Below are 18,350 nucleotides of genomic sequence, written 5' to 3'. Positions count from 1 at the left end.
GGACGCACTTCGACGGGGGCGAAATGCAAAACACCCGTTTATTTAAATTTAGGCGCATTTTAAAGGATCCCAGGTGGTCAAAACTAATCCCGAGTCCCCCACTACGGCGTGCTTCATAATCGTATCGCGGTTCTGGCTCTTAAAATTCCAGATCTTTCTTTTTTTTCGGTCTGAGACCACCGCAAGCTCCATGTTATGAGCGGCTTTTTTTTTTTTTCGTCCCGTGCGCTCATATCATCGCAGAAGACACGCTCAGGCAGTAATTTAATTATATTCAATGTTAAAAATAGTTACGTGAAACTAAAGGGATGGTTGAGGAAGTTGAGTAAGCTAGAATACCGAGGCTGCCCCACACACAACCACAGCGGCAGCGGCGTTCGCATGCCCTCTCATGCACGGTTGCGCCTCTAGCGGCGGGCGCTGGCGCTATATGAAACTGAGGCGGCAGTTTCGTGACCAGAAAAAACATGGAAGGACTCTGCTATCGCTTTGAAAGGCGCCAAGCGTTTTGAGACGCCTGGCACCTTAACTGTCCCGCCTGCACGTACCGTCGTTGTAGGCGGGCGTCAGCAGGCGGGTCATGCACGTTCCGGCCATGCCCCAGCGCGGGTTGGCCAGGTTGTTGCAGGCGCCGTCCGAGCGACGGTACGGCGTGGTCGGGTCGCAGGCCCCTACCAAGTCCGCGGTGCAGTCTCGCTGCGCAGCCAGCAGCAGGGTGTCGCCGCTGACCAGTGGCTGCAGCGATTGCAAACCGTTCAGACCACCCGGGACCCTGGGAGAGCGACGAAGAGGCGAACACGCATTTCAGTATTTCCGCGCTGCGGAAAACAACGCTTAAAAAGAAGACGAGACCAGAGACAGACGGATAGAGAGAGAGAGGGAGAGAGAGAGAGAGAGAGCGTTTGCCTTAACTCGTTAGATGCACGCAACAAATTACAGCTGGGAACATTGACATGGGTTAGAGACGACACGCCGCTGCCCTAACAACCGAATGATGATGATGATGATGAAGCCTCAGGTAATGGCACAAACCCACTGAGGGGGATAGGCCACGAATCTGGTGGTAATATGACTCAATACATAAAATAAAATAAATTGGTTAATAAATAAATAACTCGAAAAAAGAAAGGAAAACAAATAATCCAAGATGTAAAATAAACTATGAATACATGAGATGAAGTATTGATCAATGCTATGGTAAGCCTTGCATTGATAGGAATGTTAAAAAAAGGATATACTTAAACTTGAGTAAGTTAAATTATGAATAGTAATAGTAAGATTTGAACTGTGAATTTGTGCTTTTACTTTTTGAATTTTCTAAACTGCAGTAGAAATAAATCAATTCTTCAAACTAAAAACTATTAACTAGGCATTCTTTTTGTGCCACATAGGAAATTATAAATGGCTAGGCAAACGTTCCTGTGGCTATATCCCAAAACTGTTGCTCCAAGGGAGAGTATAACAGTGCTGCTTAAAGGTAATCCTAAATTTTGAAGTGGAATTTCTAGACATAGTTTTCGATGATTAGAAAACCGCCGGCATGATAATAAAAAATGATCTATAGTTTCTGGTTCATTACAGAGGTAGCATAGAGGGGATACCGACAGACCACATCTGTGCAAGTAAAAATTAAGTGTTGGAATACGGCAACGCAGCCTAGTTAATGAAACTTCAAATTTCCGGTTAGGACACCATTGCCGGTTCCAAGAATAATTTAAGTGTAAAAAATCTGAAGATTTTGCTAATGACAGAGCTTTTTTGTCCTCGCTCAAAGAAAATTTCCGATATCTGGCTGCAGTAATGTGCGCAGTTGCCGGCAGCACAAATAGCACAGGACCTGCTAAAGAAGCTCTTGCTAAGGAATCGGCTTTTTCATTAATATGAATGTCTCGGTGGCCAGGGACCCATACTATATGCGCTAAACTTAAGTGAGGTGGAGCTAATGAATAAAACGTGTTTCCGCTTGGCGACTTTGTAGACGCAGTAAGTGCGCTGCATACAGATAGAGAATCTGTGACGATAATAACTCTTGTAATATGAATGGGTAATTTCCGCAAGGCAAGAACTATTGCCAGAAGTTCGGCATGAAAAACTGATATGTAATCTGGTAGGCGAAGTGAAAAAGACCAATTGAGGGATGGTGAGTAGATACCCACACCTGCCTTCTCTTCACACGAAGAAGCGTCGGTCGCAATTACGTTTATTTTGAAACGGGCCAAATAATCTTGTAAACGGTCATTCAAATATGTTGTGGGCGGAAATTTCGCATTGTGTGGAAAAATGTCTGCAAATTCAATTTTCAGTGACCCCGGAGACCTATGGAGCGGAATTATTTCTCTAAGGCGAACATTTAAAGGTGCTAATTGCGCTTGCACAAATACAACTTGCGGGTTATGGAACCGTGACCACGTGGTCTCAAAAAATGGACCTGGTTCACTAATAAATGCATATTGTCCACGTCGTAGCGAAGAATCATAAGCTCTTAAGTAGGTTTGAACCGTAATCATGCGGAATCGTGTGTGAAGAGTAGGTAGGCGCGCTTCCTGGTATAATACATTATTAGCAACGAATTTAGGAAGACCTAAACATAGTCGAAGAGCTTCTCTTTCTAACAGAACAAGGGGCCTTAATTTATATTTTGCACTTCCAGAGAACAAAACACAACCAAATTCTAGAATCGGTCGTACATACATACGATAAATCATAATTAATGTGTCACTTCGCATACCAGAGCGTCGGTTACTGATTCTACGTAGTAAACCTACGGCTCGTGTCGCCTTCGTTCCAATATTTTCTATGTGAGAACGCCAGTTCAGTTTTCCGTCATATGTGATACCCAAGTATTTAAGCGACTCTACCTGAGGAATGGTTCTCTGTTCATATACTAATGATAACTGTAACGGCCTGGAAAGCAGAAAAACAAGGACCGCGCTTTTGTTTACGTTTAATGACAGGTGCAGGTTGTGAAGCCACGTCTGTAGAGTACAGAGGTACGTTTGCAAAGACAGGTGAAGGGAATTGATGTCTCTAGCTGTCGCGAAAAATGCAATGTCATCTGCATAGACATACAGATTCACATCCTGGTGCAGTGGTACTGAACTCGTCAACAGGTTAAATAGTATAGGAGACAGAACAGCCCCCTGGGGCACCCCTCTTGTCTGATCGAACATTCTTGAAGAAAATCCGTTTTGAAAACAATGAAATTTTCTGTTTCTTAGAAATTCAAAAATCCATGCCGTTATATATTTAGGAAAATTGTAGGACTGTAATGTGTCCAGCAGTAGAGAGTACTCAACGCTGTCATAAGCTTTTGCTATGTCAACTGTCACTAAAGCGCTAACTTCTTTTCTATGCTGAGCAAGTTGGATGCGGCTTTCCAAATCTACATGCGCACACCAAATGGAGAGACCGGGCCGGAAACCTATTTGACTTGGGCTCAGCAAAGAATTTTCAGATATATGATCTATCATACGATCAGATAAAACTCTTTCAATTAGTTTTACCATATTTGACGTAAGAGAGATAGGCCTAATGTTGTCAAGGTTGTAGCCAGCTCCTTGTTTTTTAAGCAGCGGAATTACTTTGGCTGTCCTCCATTCTGGTGGAATCCAAGCATTTTTTAGAGAATAATTAACTGCGTTGAGAATGTCATCAGAAGACATTTCAAACAATATTTTTAGCATGACATTGGAAATGCCGCCAGGACCTGGAGCTGAGGCAGGCAGAGATCCAAGGACATTAGAGAGCTCTGACACTGTGACTTCCACGAAGTCATCAGCGATGGGAGGCCTTAGTGACCCATTCGGCAAACGTGATGTTAAGCGTTGCGCTAAGCCCTTTCCTATGAATTCTAAAGAAGCAGATAACTCGCGTGGTGAAAGTATTATCGATTCAGAATTCGCTGGTGTTGGCATGAATTTTCTATATCGAAGGAATCTGAACAGAGCTTTTTTGTTGCTGGGCTTAGAGAGGAATTCATGATGTTTTACGCATTACTCGTGTTTGGCATTCGAACCCGTTCTCTTGAACGCAGCAGCTGCGAATTTATAATCACTCCAGTTACTCGGGCACTGATTGTAACGTAATTTCTTCCACGCGGCTTTTCGTCTTCTATAGTCCCGCGTGCAATCCGAATTCCACCAAGGAGAGGTAGTATTTTTGTTTATCTTAACATTAAATTGGGACTTTTTAAAGGAACTTTTGACTACTGCGCAAAGCCTCATGGCTTTGATGTCATTCGGTAGCGTTTTCTGGGAACTGAGTACCGTTTTCAAGATACTCTGAAATTTCTGGTAATTGACAAAAGTACGCGTCGGAGACTCCAGGGGAATAACAGGGCAGACAATGTCAAACCTAATGGGTAGATGGTCACTATTTGAAGCTGAGTCGACAGTAGACCAGGAAGTTACGGAAATTCCTGAATTGGCAAATGTTAGATCCAATGCCGATTTAGAAAGACCCTGAATAAAGGTAGCTGACTTCGTGTTAAGCAACAACAATTTTGATTAATTGCCCAGTCGGATAATCGCTTTCCACATGAGTCCGTTTTGAAACCCCAAGATACATGATGCGAATTAAAGTCTCCGGCTATCACAATTTCTTTCCTACAAGAGTTGACAACGGTATCGAGGAAACGAGTATCATGCACGCCTGTGGAAAAATATGCATTAACTAAGGAAAATGGGGAACAACCAGGAATAGTTACATATATTGCTAGTATCTCACACTCCGTAGACATATACTGGTAGGAAATTTTTACTTTGTGGCATATTTTAGTTGCTATCAAGAGAACAAGTCCTCCGCCTCTCGATGGACGGTCCAATCGAAATAAACGATAATTTTGTATATGAAAATCTTGCTCATTGGAGAGCCAAGTTTCCTGCAAAAGGATAATGTCGGGAGAAAGTTGTGAGCAAAAATATATTAAATCAGTAGCTGCAGAAATAATGGAACGGCAGTTCCACTGTAATACCTTTAAAAAACCTATGATGAATTAATGCCTGCTTCAGAAACCGCTTGCTCTAAAATACTGTCTTTTAAAAAATCTTTCTTCGAAAGACTGTCTTTACCGTACTTTGTTGGTTTTGATTGAGGATCATAGCTGGAAGGAGTTAGGATTAGAATCTGACTTGGAAAGACCATCTTTCACAAACTTTTTGGTTTTTGAGTGCGGGACAGAGATCGATGAGCTATCGTTGGGTGATCTTGTGCGTTTAAGAGTCGGGAGGTCCATTTCTACATCCTGGTTGTTTTCCGACACTGATCCAGAGAAGCATCCGTTGTCGGTCTGCTGAGTTGAAGTTGATGGCCTCGCATTGTCTGCGTCTTGTACAATAACTGAAGAGGGATCCATTAGTTGTTCAGCATTCGATGTTAGGGTCTGTGTAATAATCTGCGAGCTAGCATTAGAACTCGCTAAAGGAGTGGAAAGCTGAATCATTTGTGATGTCAACACTTGAGCTAGAGTTTCCGACAGGTTTGATGTTAGTCGTTCCATAGCTTTTGACAACGCCTTTTCGACCGCTGTCGCAATAGAATCGGAAAGGGCTGAGTCTGCAACCATTTGCTGACGGGCTGTCACTCCTGCATATCCCTTAGACCTCCCCTGGACCTCAACAACAGCATCACGGCGTGAGCAACGTCTCCTTTCAATTAAATCTACAATTTGCATTTCCTGTGATCTTGCAGGACAATTCGAGTAGTTGGCGGAATGACCACCACCACAGAGACAACATTTCTCTTCTTTGGAGGAACAATCACTAAAACTGTGGCTGTCTCCACACGCACGGCAGCGGGGTGCAGATCTGCAGCCTCTGACGCTGTGGCCAAATCGCCAACACTTGTTACATTGCAGAATGCGTGGAGCTAGAGCGTCTACCTTGTAAATTAGGGGCCAAACCTTAATTTCTGTTGGCCGCATCGTTCCAGCACATGTAACTATGACTGACTCTGTTGGTATCTTCTTATTATCAATCACTCGACTGCACCGGTAAACGGAGATGATGCCAGCTACCGAGAACATTTCTAAAATATCCTCAGGGGTTAAAGTGACGTCCACCCCTCGTACAATGCCTCTGGAGCATGCGAGATGTGGTGGTACGAAACAGCTCACGGGATGGGAAGCGAAGGTGGTACAACTGAGTAGTTCTTTGACACAGGTGTGGTCTGGCGAGCAGCATAGTATGCCACCTCTACCGAATTGACGGATCTCTGTGATTTGACGGAAGTGGGGTGAGGCCTTCTGCAATTCGCCTTGAATCGTTTAATATTGTTTTTGAAAAGCCACCGCAGTGTCTTTTCTTTTTCTTCTGTCACGCTAATAGTGCGTTTCTTAGGCCGACGGACTGTTTTTTTTTCTTTTTCTGTTAGCAGGATTGATGGAATACTGATACACGATTGTCTGCTCTCGTTAATGAGCATGTCTTCTTAAGTTTTGCGCGTCAGCAAGTCTTTACCGTTTATAAATGTCGGTGTGTCGCGTATCTTATTTTCTTTTGTCCATGTCATTCTTTTCTGCTGGAAACCGTCCATATTTTTCTTCAAGACAGAATACTTATTTTTAGAAAGGCAGAGAAGTCAACCTGAGCGGGGGCGCCCGGGGGATAAGGGAAACACGGAAACGAAAAAGAATGATCATAATGATGATGATGATGACGACGACGACGACGACGATGGTGATGATGATGAAGTTGATAGCATGGTGCGAGGAATGCAGGTTGTCAGCACAGCAGCACATTTTTAGTACAGTCACGTGTCGGACGGAAACTGTGTCATAGTCCGCACTGTTCAGCACATCTCCAGTGGGGACGAGGAAACAGCTAAATAAAAATAAAGCGTAGGTAAGTTGAACGTGGTGAGATGGGCGCCAAGCAGAACGAATCGAACGAATCGGACAATCGAATGATCAGTCTGTACGAACTATCACAAATTTAAGCTGTTCGCTGTGGTTAAGTGTTTGCTGCACAGGCGGCAGCCTGTGTAGCCTATGGCGCGCTTCGGAATTTATCCTTGTGTGTGCGTGTGTGCGTGAGTACGTGAATCGTTAAAATAAATAAAATAAAGTTAGCGTTCCCAACGTTGGCTTCACCGCAACAAGCATCATTATGAGGAGAAGCGTACTTCAGCGAGTTTCTTCGTTTTATAGACAACTTGCGCGATCGAAATACTAGACGGTTTTAGTTGGGCGTCCGCAACCACTTACGTAAGCAGCGCACGAGCTCATGCGTACGTATCGAAGCACGCGTGCACGAAAAGGCAATAGTTGGCCGGACGCAAAAGCTGAGAAGGGGATGGCTGACTTGCACGCGCAGGGGCCGGTAGTGTGCTACTCAGCGCCACCATATGCCAGCTTCTGAAACTGTGTACCTAATATCTGCGTATCTGTGTAGCCGCCACGAAGTCAAACCACAAGCCGGAGTCATATCTTCGGCTGGAGCAATATCGAAAAATCCGCTCTCGTGGACACGCGAGAACACGCGAGAACGTCCCGCAAAGGCCGCACAGATTTTAGCGGACGCTACGGAGCTACGAAGCTGCGGGCGCACGCAAGAGACCGTGCGTGCTCCTGCGTACTGCGCATGCGCACTGTCGCCTCCTCGAGTTTCCTGCGTACGCAGAGCTGCTGCGGACGCCCAACTAAAACTGTCTACTAATCCGTTCGGGAAACGGAGCGTGCGAAGGCACCACATAGTCCTACCGGCTGTCGACCTCCCACTAATGCCTTCAACTTCACACAGCGCACATTCCCAACTTGTCATGCAGTTCGGTAGCACTTAACGCAGGAGTGCGTTTACAGCGGACCACAAAGACAGCTTTGTATTGCTTTTTTATGTTTTTCTTTTTATCTTATTTCTCGCACCCGCTACCCCTTCCCCGGAAAGGGTAGCCAACCGGAGATGTACCCTCTGGTTAACCTGCCTCTCTTTCCTTTGCTTTTATCTCTTTCTCTGTCGTGTAACCGAGAACGTTAACAACGACATGCGCGATGCGATGCACGCGTGCGTGCTGAACGGAGGTGACCATTATGCAATTTAGCAGCAGGGGCATGGTGCCACTACCAACACACGGGGCAGGAACTTGGAGGTTAACAAAGAAGCTTGAACGAATGTTCAGGACCGCGCAAGAAGTGATGCCTGGCGACGAAAAATGTCAGGCGCAATGTTAGCAGTAGGGCTGTGCGAATAGTGATTTTTGAGACCGAATCTAATACGAACCGAATAGTGGTAGAAGTGAATCGGATTGAATATCAATAGATTTTGAATATTACGCAAATTTAAGACGCCACCAAGTGCGGAAAAAAAGTTTCAGGACAAGAAAAAGCGTTATTGAACCATCGTGAACATCGTTATGTGAGCATCGTTATATAAAACGATGTTAATATTTTTAAAGTCAGCAAGTAAACGATAGAAAGATAAAAGGCTTGTATAGAAAAGCAGGGTGGTTAACCAGACGTAGTTCCGTTTGGCTACCCGGCATGGGGGAAGGGTTAGTTGTTAAGGGGGATAAAAAGAGAAAGAGAGGGAATAGGAGGAGGGGAGAGAGAAAGAGGGCCGAGCACAAACAAACCGCGTACATTATAGCGCAGTAGGGAGCGTCGTTTTTAAAGTCTATCGTGAAGGCCTGTAAACCGCAGGAATCTTAGTAACGCGAATAAGGCCTTCTGCGCGGATGTCCTTTGAGAGCACTGGCTTAGAGCTTTTAGATCTGATAGTGGACGATCATCCAAGTAATTCATCACTCTGCACATGACTTGCCTGTCGGCAATATCGCGCAGGCAGACACAGATAATGTGTGTGAGCGTCTTATCGCTGCTGCATGTGTCGTACGTGGGGCTGTTAGGTCTGTGTAGCCAGGAGCGACAATAGGAATAGGTGTGCATGGCTGCAACGTCTTGCACGTGATCTTTGCGTAGTAATCCTCTGCCACGTCGACTTCTCGACGTCCTTGTTGAAGAGCTAGATATGTATATGGACGGCGCTGTTGAGGACCTGTTCGAAGTCCACGGACTGTTCTCCAGACAACCGACAGATGCTTACGCGAATCGAGAGTATCACAAAAATGTTTCCAGCGTTGATTTTGGAGCACAGCAATGCAACGCTGAATCTTTTTAAAATGCGTCTGGCGTCTTTAAGGTCGTAAACTGATTTAGTCCCTCTCTATCGTCGCTCCGCTCGCCGGCGGATCGCACGGAGGTGCTGTATTTCCGCATCAAAATCCGCGTATTTCTCCAATGGCCGAAATGAACGAATAGCATCCTGCATGGCCTAGGAGACCTGAATTTTCAGTGTGGAGGAAAATCCTTCGTGGCATGCGTCCTCCATAAGTGATTTAAACACGGACCAACCTATTCTTAGTTGAAGACTTGATGAAGCCGATTTGGCCTGGGCCCTTTACTTTCAGGTAGGTAGAAATGTGGTCGGTTTCATAGGTTTCTATATCTGCGAGCCAATCCTACCGAAAAATCCGCGTATTTCCCATAGCGCCTATATCCAACAACATCGTATTACATATGGGAAAAACAGGTTTTTGTATGGGATCGTATATGTTTCATATAGGATCATTGGATCTGGGAGTTATGGGGCGCACGGATCTTTCAGTAGGGAATTGACGCTTCCAGTGAGACATCGCGAGACAGAAGCTACGTCTAAACAACTGCTGTACGTTCAGCCGCGCAGATACGTGGGACTGCCATCATTTAGGCAGCAAAGTTCATGGTCACAAGCAAAGGAAACGAGATTCCTTCCTTTAGAATATACCTTGATGCTTCCCCGAAGTGAACGATGTGCGTTAAAGTCCCCAACAACAATCCATGGATCAGTCGTCGTATCTAAAATGTCACTCAGTCTCTGTCTGTCGAAACGACTTCATGGAAAAAGGTAAGCGCGCACTAGAGTAAACGCAAGGTTGTGTTTTTTCGCGGTCAAGCAGACATACTGATTACCATCGCGAGTCTGCACTGGATGAACAGCATAAGTCAATTCACACCGTGTGTAACAGGCAGCAAGTTTCTGTCATTACGTAGTACGGTATGAAGCGCGTTATTTTCTAAAAGCACAAATGGAGCATTGGGAGCAACAAGTAGTTTCTTCGCAAGCACGGAACTATTCAGAGAGGGCGAACGAGCGCTGTGCAGTCTGAAAAGTACGGCTACCCAAGCGACGCAGCCTGTTCCACTACGCAAGTTCTCATGTTTTATGTCTATGCTATGACTGCGGGGGCGAAAATTTGCCGTACTTCTGCTCCAATTTTGTGTTTAATTGGGCGCAGCTGAGGTTTTCAAATGTTTGAAAAGTGCCCGAAAGATATTAGCACTTACGAATAGTGACTATTCGATTCGGATGGAATAAAAGAACATAAAAACAGGCAGATGATGGCGATGACTGACAGTATGAGCAGTAGCGCGATCCGAAGACATTGCGGGTGGGGTTAGCCCACGTACATTTTTTTTAACGGAGACGAAACCAAATGCTGTGGGAAATAAGTAAACGAATCATGGGCGCGTACAAAAAATTCATAAGGCTAGCCAAAGGCTGTTCCACACCTTTGACGAAATGTTTGCTTCTACAACCATCGTGTGGCGTGCGTGATGTACGTTGATTGAAGATTTTCTTTCCCTTAACTAATTGCGTGTTTCTCAGTTGTTTTCAGTTATTGCTCTAGCTCCGAATATAGAGTTCTTTCAGGCAGATATGTAACGTTCATTCACGATGTTTCAGTGTTTGTTTCATGTATAAGCGAATACGTATTTTTTTTGTTAGCTGTTTTATATTGTTGATATACCTGCATACATGGTGTCTGTTTAGCTGTACCAAATTTTAGAAATTGCCCGTTGCAGATAGCGCAATTCTAACCCACGATCTAAATTACTCGATGAGGCGGCTCTTACTTCAACGAGAAATAAAAAAAATTCATTGAATAATTGACATAATTACGCGAATTAGCTTGTTAGCTAATTATTTTACGGCACATATTTTAATCTACTAAAGAAGGAAGGAAGGAAGGAAGGAAGGAAGGAAGGAAGGAAGGAAGGAAGGAAGGAAGGAAGGAAGGAAAAAGTGGAGAAGGAAAGGCAGGGAGGTTAACCAGTTTAGCTTAACCGGTTTGCTACCCTACACATGGGAGAGGGATGGGGGCGATGAAAGATGGGGAAACGAATTGTAGCTAGTGAGTATGCGAGGCATATCCACTTAGAACGATTTCTCAAGACTACACCTGTGTATAGACAGTTTTCAAGGTGTCCGACGAAATGCGTTGGCGTTCGAGTTTACATATGCGCTGGATGAAAAATTGTGCGTTTCCTTCAAAAAAAGTAAGTGGAACAAGAGTGCATTTTTACCGCAAATTAGACGGCGCATATCTCGAAACCGGCGCCATCCTCAGAATTTGTTCGAAGTCAGTAAACCTTGTATACTGACTAGCTATGCGATTATAATATTAAAATATGAGCCGTCAACTAATTGATTAAAAAGTTAATCAGCGTGTTTATGACAATGATTTAATGAAGCATTTTGATTTCTCGTAGAGGTAATGGCCGCCTCATCGAGCAATTTAGAACGAGGATTAGAAATGTGCTATGTGTCAGAGTCAGTCTTTAGCAATATTTAATGCAGCTAAAGAAAAGCAAAAGAAAGACACCATACATATGTGTGCATATATTAGGTGATGGACGCAGAATTAATTTTATTAAGATGTCTCTGTGAATAAGATATTTTCCACAAGCTGCCTTTGTGTTTGGAAATGGTGTGGAGGTCTCAGTCAAGGCTTTTGTGGATTTTGCCTTTGCACCTCGACGTCAATGTCCTGCACGTACGATGTCGTACATAATGGTACTTTGACGGTCGGAGGCGAGTTTGGAAGCTACAAAAAGCAGCGCCGAGGATCGCTGGGGCAGCGCGTCATTTCTTCAAAGACTGCTGGCTCTAGAAACATTTGCTCCGGATATCCTGCCCTACATTCGAGCTAATTGCGTTCTGCAAGTCGAAAGTCGGATCTTCCAGTCACGAACTCAACTGTAGCACAAAATCAGTAGCACCCGCCGTGGTTGCTCAGTGGCTATGGTATTAGGCTGGTGAGCACGAGGTCGCGGGATCGAATTCCGGCCACGGCGGCCAAATTTCAATGGGGGCGAAATGCGAAAACACCCGTGTACTTAGATTTAGGTGCACGTTAAAGAACCCCAGGTGGTCGAACTTTCCGGAGTCCCCCATTACGGCGTGCCTCATAATCAGAAAGTGGTTTTGGCACGTAAAACCCCTTAATTTAAGATCAGTAGTGTAGCACAACATAACTGTGTAGTGTCACATGGCACGCCATGCATCACTTCCTCTACGTGAGTCTGTATCACGCGCACCTCCTTTCGACTGATTTACGTTCCACGTTATCGCGCTCTACGCTCGCGTGACGAGAATCGCTCATGCGCTCTTCACGGCCACGCAAATGTCTGATTACTTCAAGCCATAGATATCCCTTCTGATAGTGCCGTAAAGAGACGCGTGTGTTTCGCGCTCGCTTACTTTGATGCACGTAATCAAACACTGTAGAACTTCTGCTCGGGCGAATCGGTTGGTACGTGTTGAAGCCACACTAGCGCGAAGTAACGCGGACGAAGAAGAGGGCAAGACACCGCGGGCACTCCTGTCCTCTTCTATGCGTTTCTTTGCGCTACTACATGTGGCTTACATTACGAATCAACCAGGTCGCGGAATGCTTCCTTTCCGTTATCCGCCGCGTGTTGTTTTTGTACGCCACAAAAGGCCGGGAACGCTATTATGTCGGTTACGCGCTATTCGGTTCGCCCGGGGCTTACTACGCCACTGGCCCGGGTGGTGGCTCACCTGGGTATGAGCAGCCTGGTGGTCTCCTCGAAGAGCCTGGCCGCACGAGCCTTCCGCCGCGACTTGGCCGTCGGTCCTCTGCTGGCCACGTGACGGAGCTGCGCGCCGGGACAACCCGCCGGGTGCTTGCCCTTGTACGAGCCGCCCTTCATTTCAACTGCGCGGGATTCGAGGCAGAGGTTCGAGCGAAAATCTCCTTCACGAGTGGGCCGTGCATTGCTAGAGGGACCCCTCCCAAAATGGAAAAGAAAGACCGAGTCGAGCTAGATCGATAGACTATTCGTCTAGAAGCCTACGCTTGTTTTCTGTGTGTCAGCGCGCACCACTTTGTTGCGTAGAAAGCAGCCGCCGAAGGTACCGCTGCTGCTGCGCAATTCCAACCGCCCGCGCCGAAACGGACGAGCTGACGTGATCTCCACGTGACCCCCCTCCATGCCGGTCTATGTGGACCAGCTAGTGCTGACGTCGCACTTGTGTTCCCATGTTCCTGCAGGGCGCGGCGACGCATCAATTTTCAATTTTCTTCGCTTTCTCGGGTATAGATGCTTTGCTGTCGATAAAAATAACCAATTCTTTATTACAGAAGCCTAATCTTTCAATCTAGCTCGACTTACTATTTCTTTAGTGTCCCTCTAATACGCACGGGAAAGATATCCTAGTTACACGGGTATGCTAAACGCAGTAAAGAGGCACCTCAGTTCCGGCCAACCGAAGTTGCCTCCGGTGAGAGGGGAGAAAGTAAATAGTCGCGTGGAAACGCAAGTAGTGACCATAACGGAAGTTAGTAATAGCGAAAGACGCCTTTTCAGGCGTGTCGCAGTTTTCTGTTACGTACGACGTGATGTTGTACGGTTTGTTTTTCAGGTCCTGCATAGTCTAGACTGCCGAATGTGGCTGTATTTTGTTTCGAATCTAAGGCTTTCCTTACAACTTCCACCATCACAAGAATAAAAAGTGTAGCAAAGCGACTGTCACCTCCAGCGCCGGCGAAGAAAAAGACGGCTAGCGAGCAGCTGGCGCGAGACAAAGAAAATTATTAGTACACTCATTCATCAAACTCGGGCTATCGCTAACCTCACCAACCATTCTTTCTTTTGGTGCGACCTCACTGCGATCAAGCCACAGGGATGCTTTTCTTGCAATTTACAGTTTTATTAGAGGTACCAAAATAGTACCTTGCTGACTTTCTCAAATTATCAATATTTTCTATTATTTCATTCATTTACGTTAACTTATTTTATCAAAATTCTTCACAATATTTTCATCACACGTCTAAATTACAGTTCTAGTCTCACGCTCCACAATTTAAATCTAGTTTGGCTTTACTGCTAAGCATACGACAAACCGCCTGCTTCTTGGCCAATCCCCCATAGTGGGTATGCGCCACTGTCTGGGACACAAGACAAGATTATAACACGCTGGCGTTCGGCCTATCGGCCGCTCCCGAGATCCCGCGGCACCACCATGGCTAGCCGTCCTAAATGAACCGTGGCTACGGCGGCTACCTGTTCGCGCCGCCTCCCGCACAAAGGCAGGAGGATTACATTCGAGGAAATACGGTATTAGCGGCCCCTGTTTCTTCTTCTACTTGCGCTCCACTCTTGGATCTCGTGGTGTTAGCAAAACGGAGCGGCAACCGTGGTTGCGGGTCACACGAATGAGACCCGCAGGAGCAACGCGATCCCACTTCGACGTCGCCGACGACGTCGGCCGCCTGGCCTGTTCGCCTGTAACCGTCCCTGCGTCGTACCGTGGTGTCGTGGAGGCGGCGTGGCGGCTTCCCTCTTGTCGATCTTGTTGGCCGCCTCTCGCGCCATCTGGCGCAACATCCGGGCGTCCGAGGAGCGGTCCGTGCCGGCCCACCGCACGACCGCCACCTCTGCGACCAGCAGCAGCAGTAGCCACCTGCGGGAACAGAGGGCGCTCGTTCTAGTTGACAGCATCGGGACGACATTGGACAACAGAGGGACAGCATTGAGCTGGCATTCATTATGCAAAAAAGAGGTGAGGCGTGCAGACAGGACACAAGAGTAGAGAAGTGGACAACACGAACGCCGTACTTCTCCACTTCTCTACTCTTGTATCCTGTCTGCACGCCTCACCTCTTTTTTGCATAATGAATCCTTACCAACTAGCTCAGCTTTCTGTCGTTCTGAGCTGGCATTTCTTTTCAAATTGACGAGGTTTCCTTGCAAGACTAGATATGCTGGTAGCTATGGCCTCGTTTTGCCGCTACAAGAAAATGTACGGGAAAACGGGGCCGCGTTAGTTCAACTGGTAAGAGCATCGTACGCGTAATACGAAGACGTGGATTCGTATCCCACCTGCGGCCAGCTGTCTTTTTCATTTTCCACGTTCATTTCCATTTATTTATAGTTACTACAATTCAATTAAAAACTACAAAAATTTCCTCTATACATCGCTTGACATCATTATTTGTTGCCTTCTTATGATTGCTGTGGCTAACAAAAACCGGGCCCCTCTGTTTTCCTTCTTGTTTCCCTTACATACATCTACATATAGGAAGGCCTGTAGTTCTATAGTAAAAAGTGCTGGCACACGTAGAAAAGCAAACATTTATTTCAACCTCTCGGACTGGGTGCGGCCTTTATCAAGAGCGAGACTGCAAGCACACGCTGTCGATTTATATATTTTCTCTGTAAAGGTCGAGCGTGTGAGCACAACTTGTTACAAAAAAAAAAAAAGAAAGAATACAGGGAGCGACAAGCATGACTTTCGTACAGACGGCTGCCTACCTTTCCCTCTTCGCTTCTCTCTCTCTATCTTGGAGACGGACCAAAGGCATCATGCATATTGAATCATTAATTTAATTCTGGAGTTTTACGCGCCGAAACCAGGATTTGATTATGAGGCCGACTGAAACTGTTGGGTAAATAAACTAAAGATAACCGCGAAGTTGTGCTTCTCATCTTTCTAAATGCGCTTAGTCCTCACAGCTGTCGCTGACCAGCAGTGTCTCCCATCGCTCCTCACATGGATTTATGATTATGGGCACTGCTGTTATAAGTTGGCATTCGCATGTGGTGCGGTACAAGGTGGGCTTTTGACCGCACAGCGGGCATTTAGCTGCGCATCTGCCGGGGGTACATTTGTCTGGAGCTGTCTGCAATCAGTGGCCTCGTGAGTGATTTATGTGGGGGAGGATATCGTATCCTGGTTCCCCTGTAGTGTGCCAATAAAGGCGAGTATTCATTTGGAACAGACCGTAGACTTTCGAGTGTGGATTCTTCGGGTGCGGGGATATACCCTCGAGCTACCCAGTCCGCCTCCTCGTTCCCCGCTATTCCTGCATGGCCCGGCACCCGCAGCATCTTGTGTTGGATCGGCTGTGGTTTTGTTGTGCGGTTTGTTACGCCGCCTTTCGTCTCGAGGAGTACACGGTGGGCGCAGTGGCTTATTCTGCCGTACAGGAAATGCCGCCAGGCGTCTTGTGAATCTGTCACAATTGTTAGAGATTTGCCGGTTCTGAAGTCCTCCGCCGCTGCTAGAGCGGGAGCTAGCTCCTCAGTTTCAGTCACGGTGCTTTGGCTTGTTGAGCCAATTGTGATTTGGCGATGGTTTGCGTTGATGACACGGGGCCACTCTGCGTCCTCGTTTAGGATCTTGGGTGACTGCTTCTACGTACACTACGTCATTCTTGGTGGCCTACGTGCGTTGGATGTAACCTGCACGTGCCTGCATTCGTGTAGGTTCGGGTCCATGTTCTTCGGTATTCGGTCCACTCTGAGTTGCCTGCGGATTTCATCCTGCACGTCAGCTGTTGCTGCCACTGTCTTAAGCTGTTCAGTATACACAAAGTATTTGAGTGTAGTGCTCGGCCCCCATTGGGGTTTGTAATAGTCTCTTTTTGTGCCTGGAGCTGAGCTTCCCGATGTTCTTGGAAGCTATTGTGCGCCCCCAAGGCAACCAGTTCCTCTGTAGGCGTACTGATTGGGAGTTTCAGTGCTGTCTTGTACGCTTTCCGAATGATTGCTTCCGCTTGTTTCTCTTCATTGAGATTCAGCCATTGGTGCGGTAGACTATACATGACTCTGCTTATGACTAGGCTTCTTACTAGTTCCAAACTGTCCCACTCCCGCAGTCCTGCCCGATGAGTGGCTATTCTCTTAATCGTTCTGGTAACTTGTAGCGTTGTATTGTTAAGGAGCGTCTGGGTGTGGTTGCTCTGTTGGTTACATTGGAGCCACATCGCCAGCACCTTGTTTTTGATGTTTTTGCTGATGTGCAAGCCTGTTCTAACAAACATGCCGTGGCTCATCTTTTCCTTTTTTTTTTTGCCGTGTGCGTATTTAGCACAATGCTTTACCGCTTCAGGTATTCCCCGAATAAGTGTGGACTCCGACCAAAACGTAGGAAATCGAGCATCGTTTTTTTTTCGTACGTGCATCCTCAACCTACAGTGCAACCCCGGGGCCTCCCCCCCCCTACACACACACACCCACCCACACACACATGAAGTTTATTTTCCTTCTTGTTACAATGAAGAAAGCCGGGGTAAAGGCTGAAAGGCGTGACGACGGCCTCGGCACCCCTGTGCAGTTTGACATCGTATAACAGATAACTGAACATATGATGATACAAACTTCAAAATCCCGGGTGCACTTGCAAGTTTCTCATAGAAGCAGATAACAAGCAGACAACAAAAAGATGGCGCTATGGAAAACGCAGGTCACAATTAATTAAATATATTGTTTAGGTTGCTCTTTAAGTACCCTCAAACACACACACCAAATTGACATTCGTTGGCACCTTATTAGGCTTTGCAATTACTTTACATTTGCATGTAGGCGCTTTATGATACAGCGTCGTTAGCGCACGATAAACGAGGACATTATGGAAAGATACAGGTGTACGCACGTTGCGATAACGTGCAACTGGATTTTTTTTTTTTTTTTTGTAGACGAGAACCGTGCAGGCGGCCGCAGCTAAGGGAGTCGCCGTGTAAGCAAAGCTGCTTTCTTCGTCGTGTGACAAAAAAAAAAAAAAAGAACGAGGGAGACTTTTTCACGTATACGTGAACCGGAGGCAAGATGCACACGCGCGGCAAGACGACGGCAAATCAGCGCCGCAGGCGACGACGGACGCCCGAGGGCCATCGGGGCGTCGCATCGCATACGCAACGAGGTCGCCCCGAGAGAAAACGAGGGCTCCTCTTCTTTCGCCGATCCGGCGGGGGCGACCGCGCGCTGTAATTGCGCGAGTGTCTGGGAGGCCACACGGAAGGCGGCCAAATTGACGGCTGTCTCTCTCTCTCGGAACCCGCGCTGATATATGTATTTTCGGCGAAGGACCGCCGCGTCCTTTTTTTTTTTTCCCGGAAAGCGCCGCGCGTTCCAGAGTCACGTATCGTGACCTTCCACTGCTGGCTTGCACCTATCCACAGCTGATGGCGTCGGGGGTGCAGGTCCCCCTTCGCCTGGCGGGGTTACGTCATCATCTCGGGGGGCGTCTCATCATCTCGGGGGGCGTCTCGAATTTAGAAATCCTCTCGGTGTC

General features: G+C 46.6%; 1 pseudogene; it reads right to left on the bottom strand.

Annotated features, from left to right (window-relative positions):
* The window catches only part of LOC142592675 (salivary peroxidase/catechol oxidase-like), a 69,899-nt pseudogene that overhangs the window by 29,917 nt on the left and 21,632 nt on the right, over nt 1-18,350 (bottom strand).

The sequence above is a fragment of the Dermacentor variabilis genome, chromosome 9 (genome assembly GCF_050947875.1).
Source record: "Dermacentor variabilis isolate Ectoservices chromosome 9, ASM5094787v1, whole genome shotgun sequence".
Taxonomy (NCBI): Eukaryota; Metazoa; Arthropoda; class Arachnida; order Ixodida; family Ixodidae; genus Dermacentor; species Dermacentor variabilis.
Note: the sequence above shows the minus strand (reverse complement) of the source record. Positions and strands in the feature narration are given on the sequence as shown.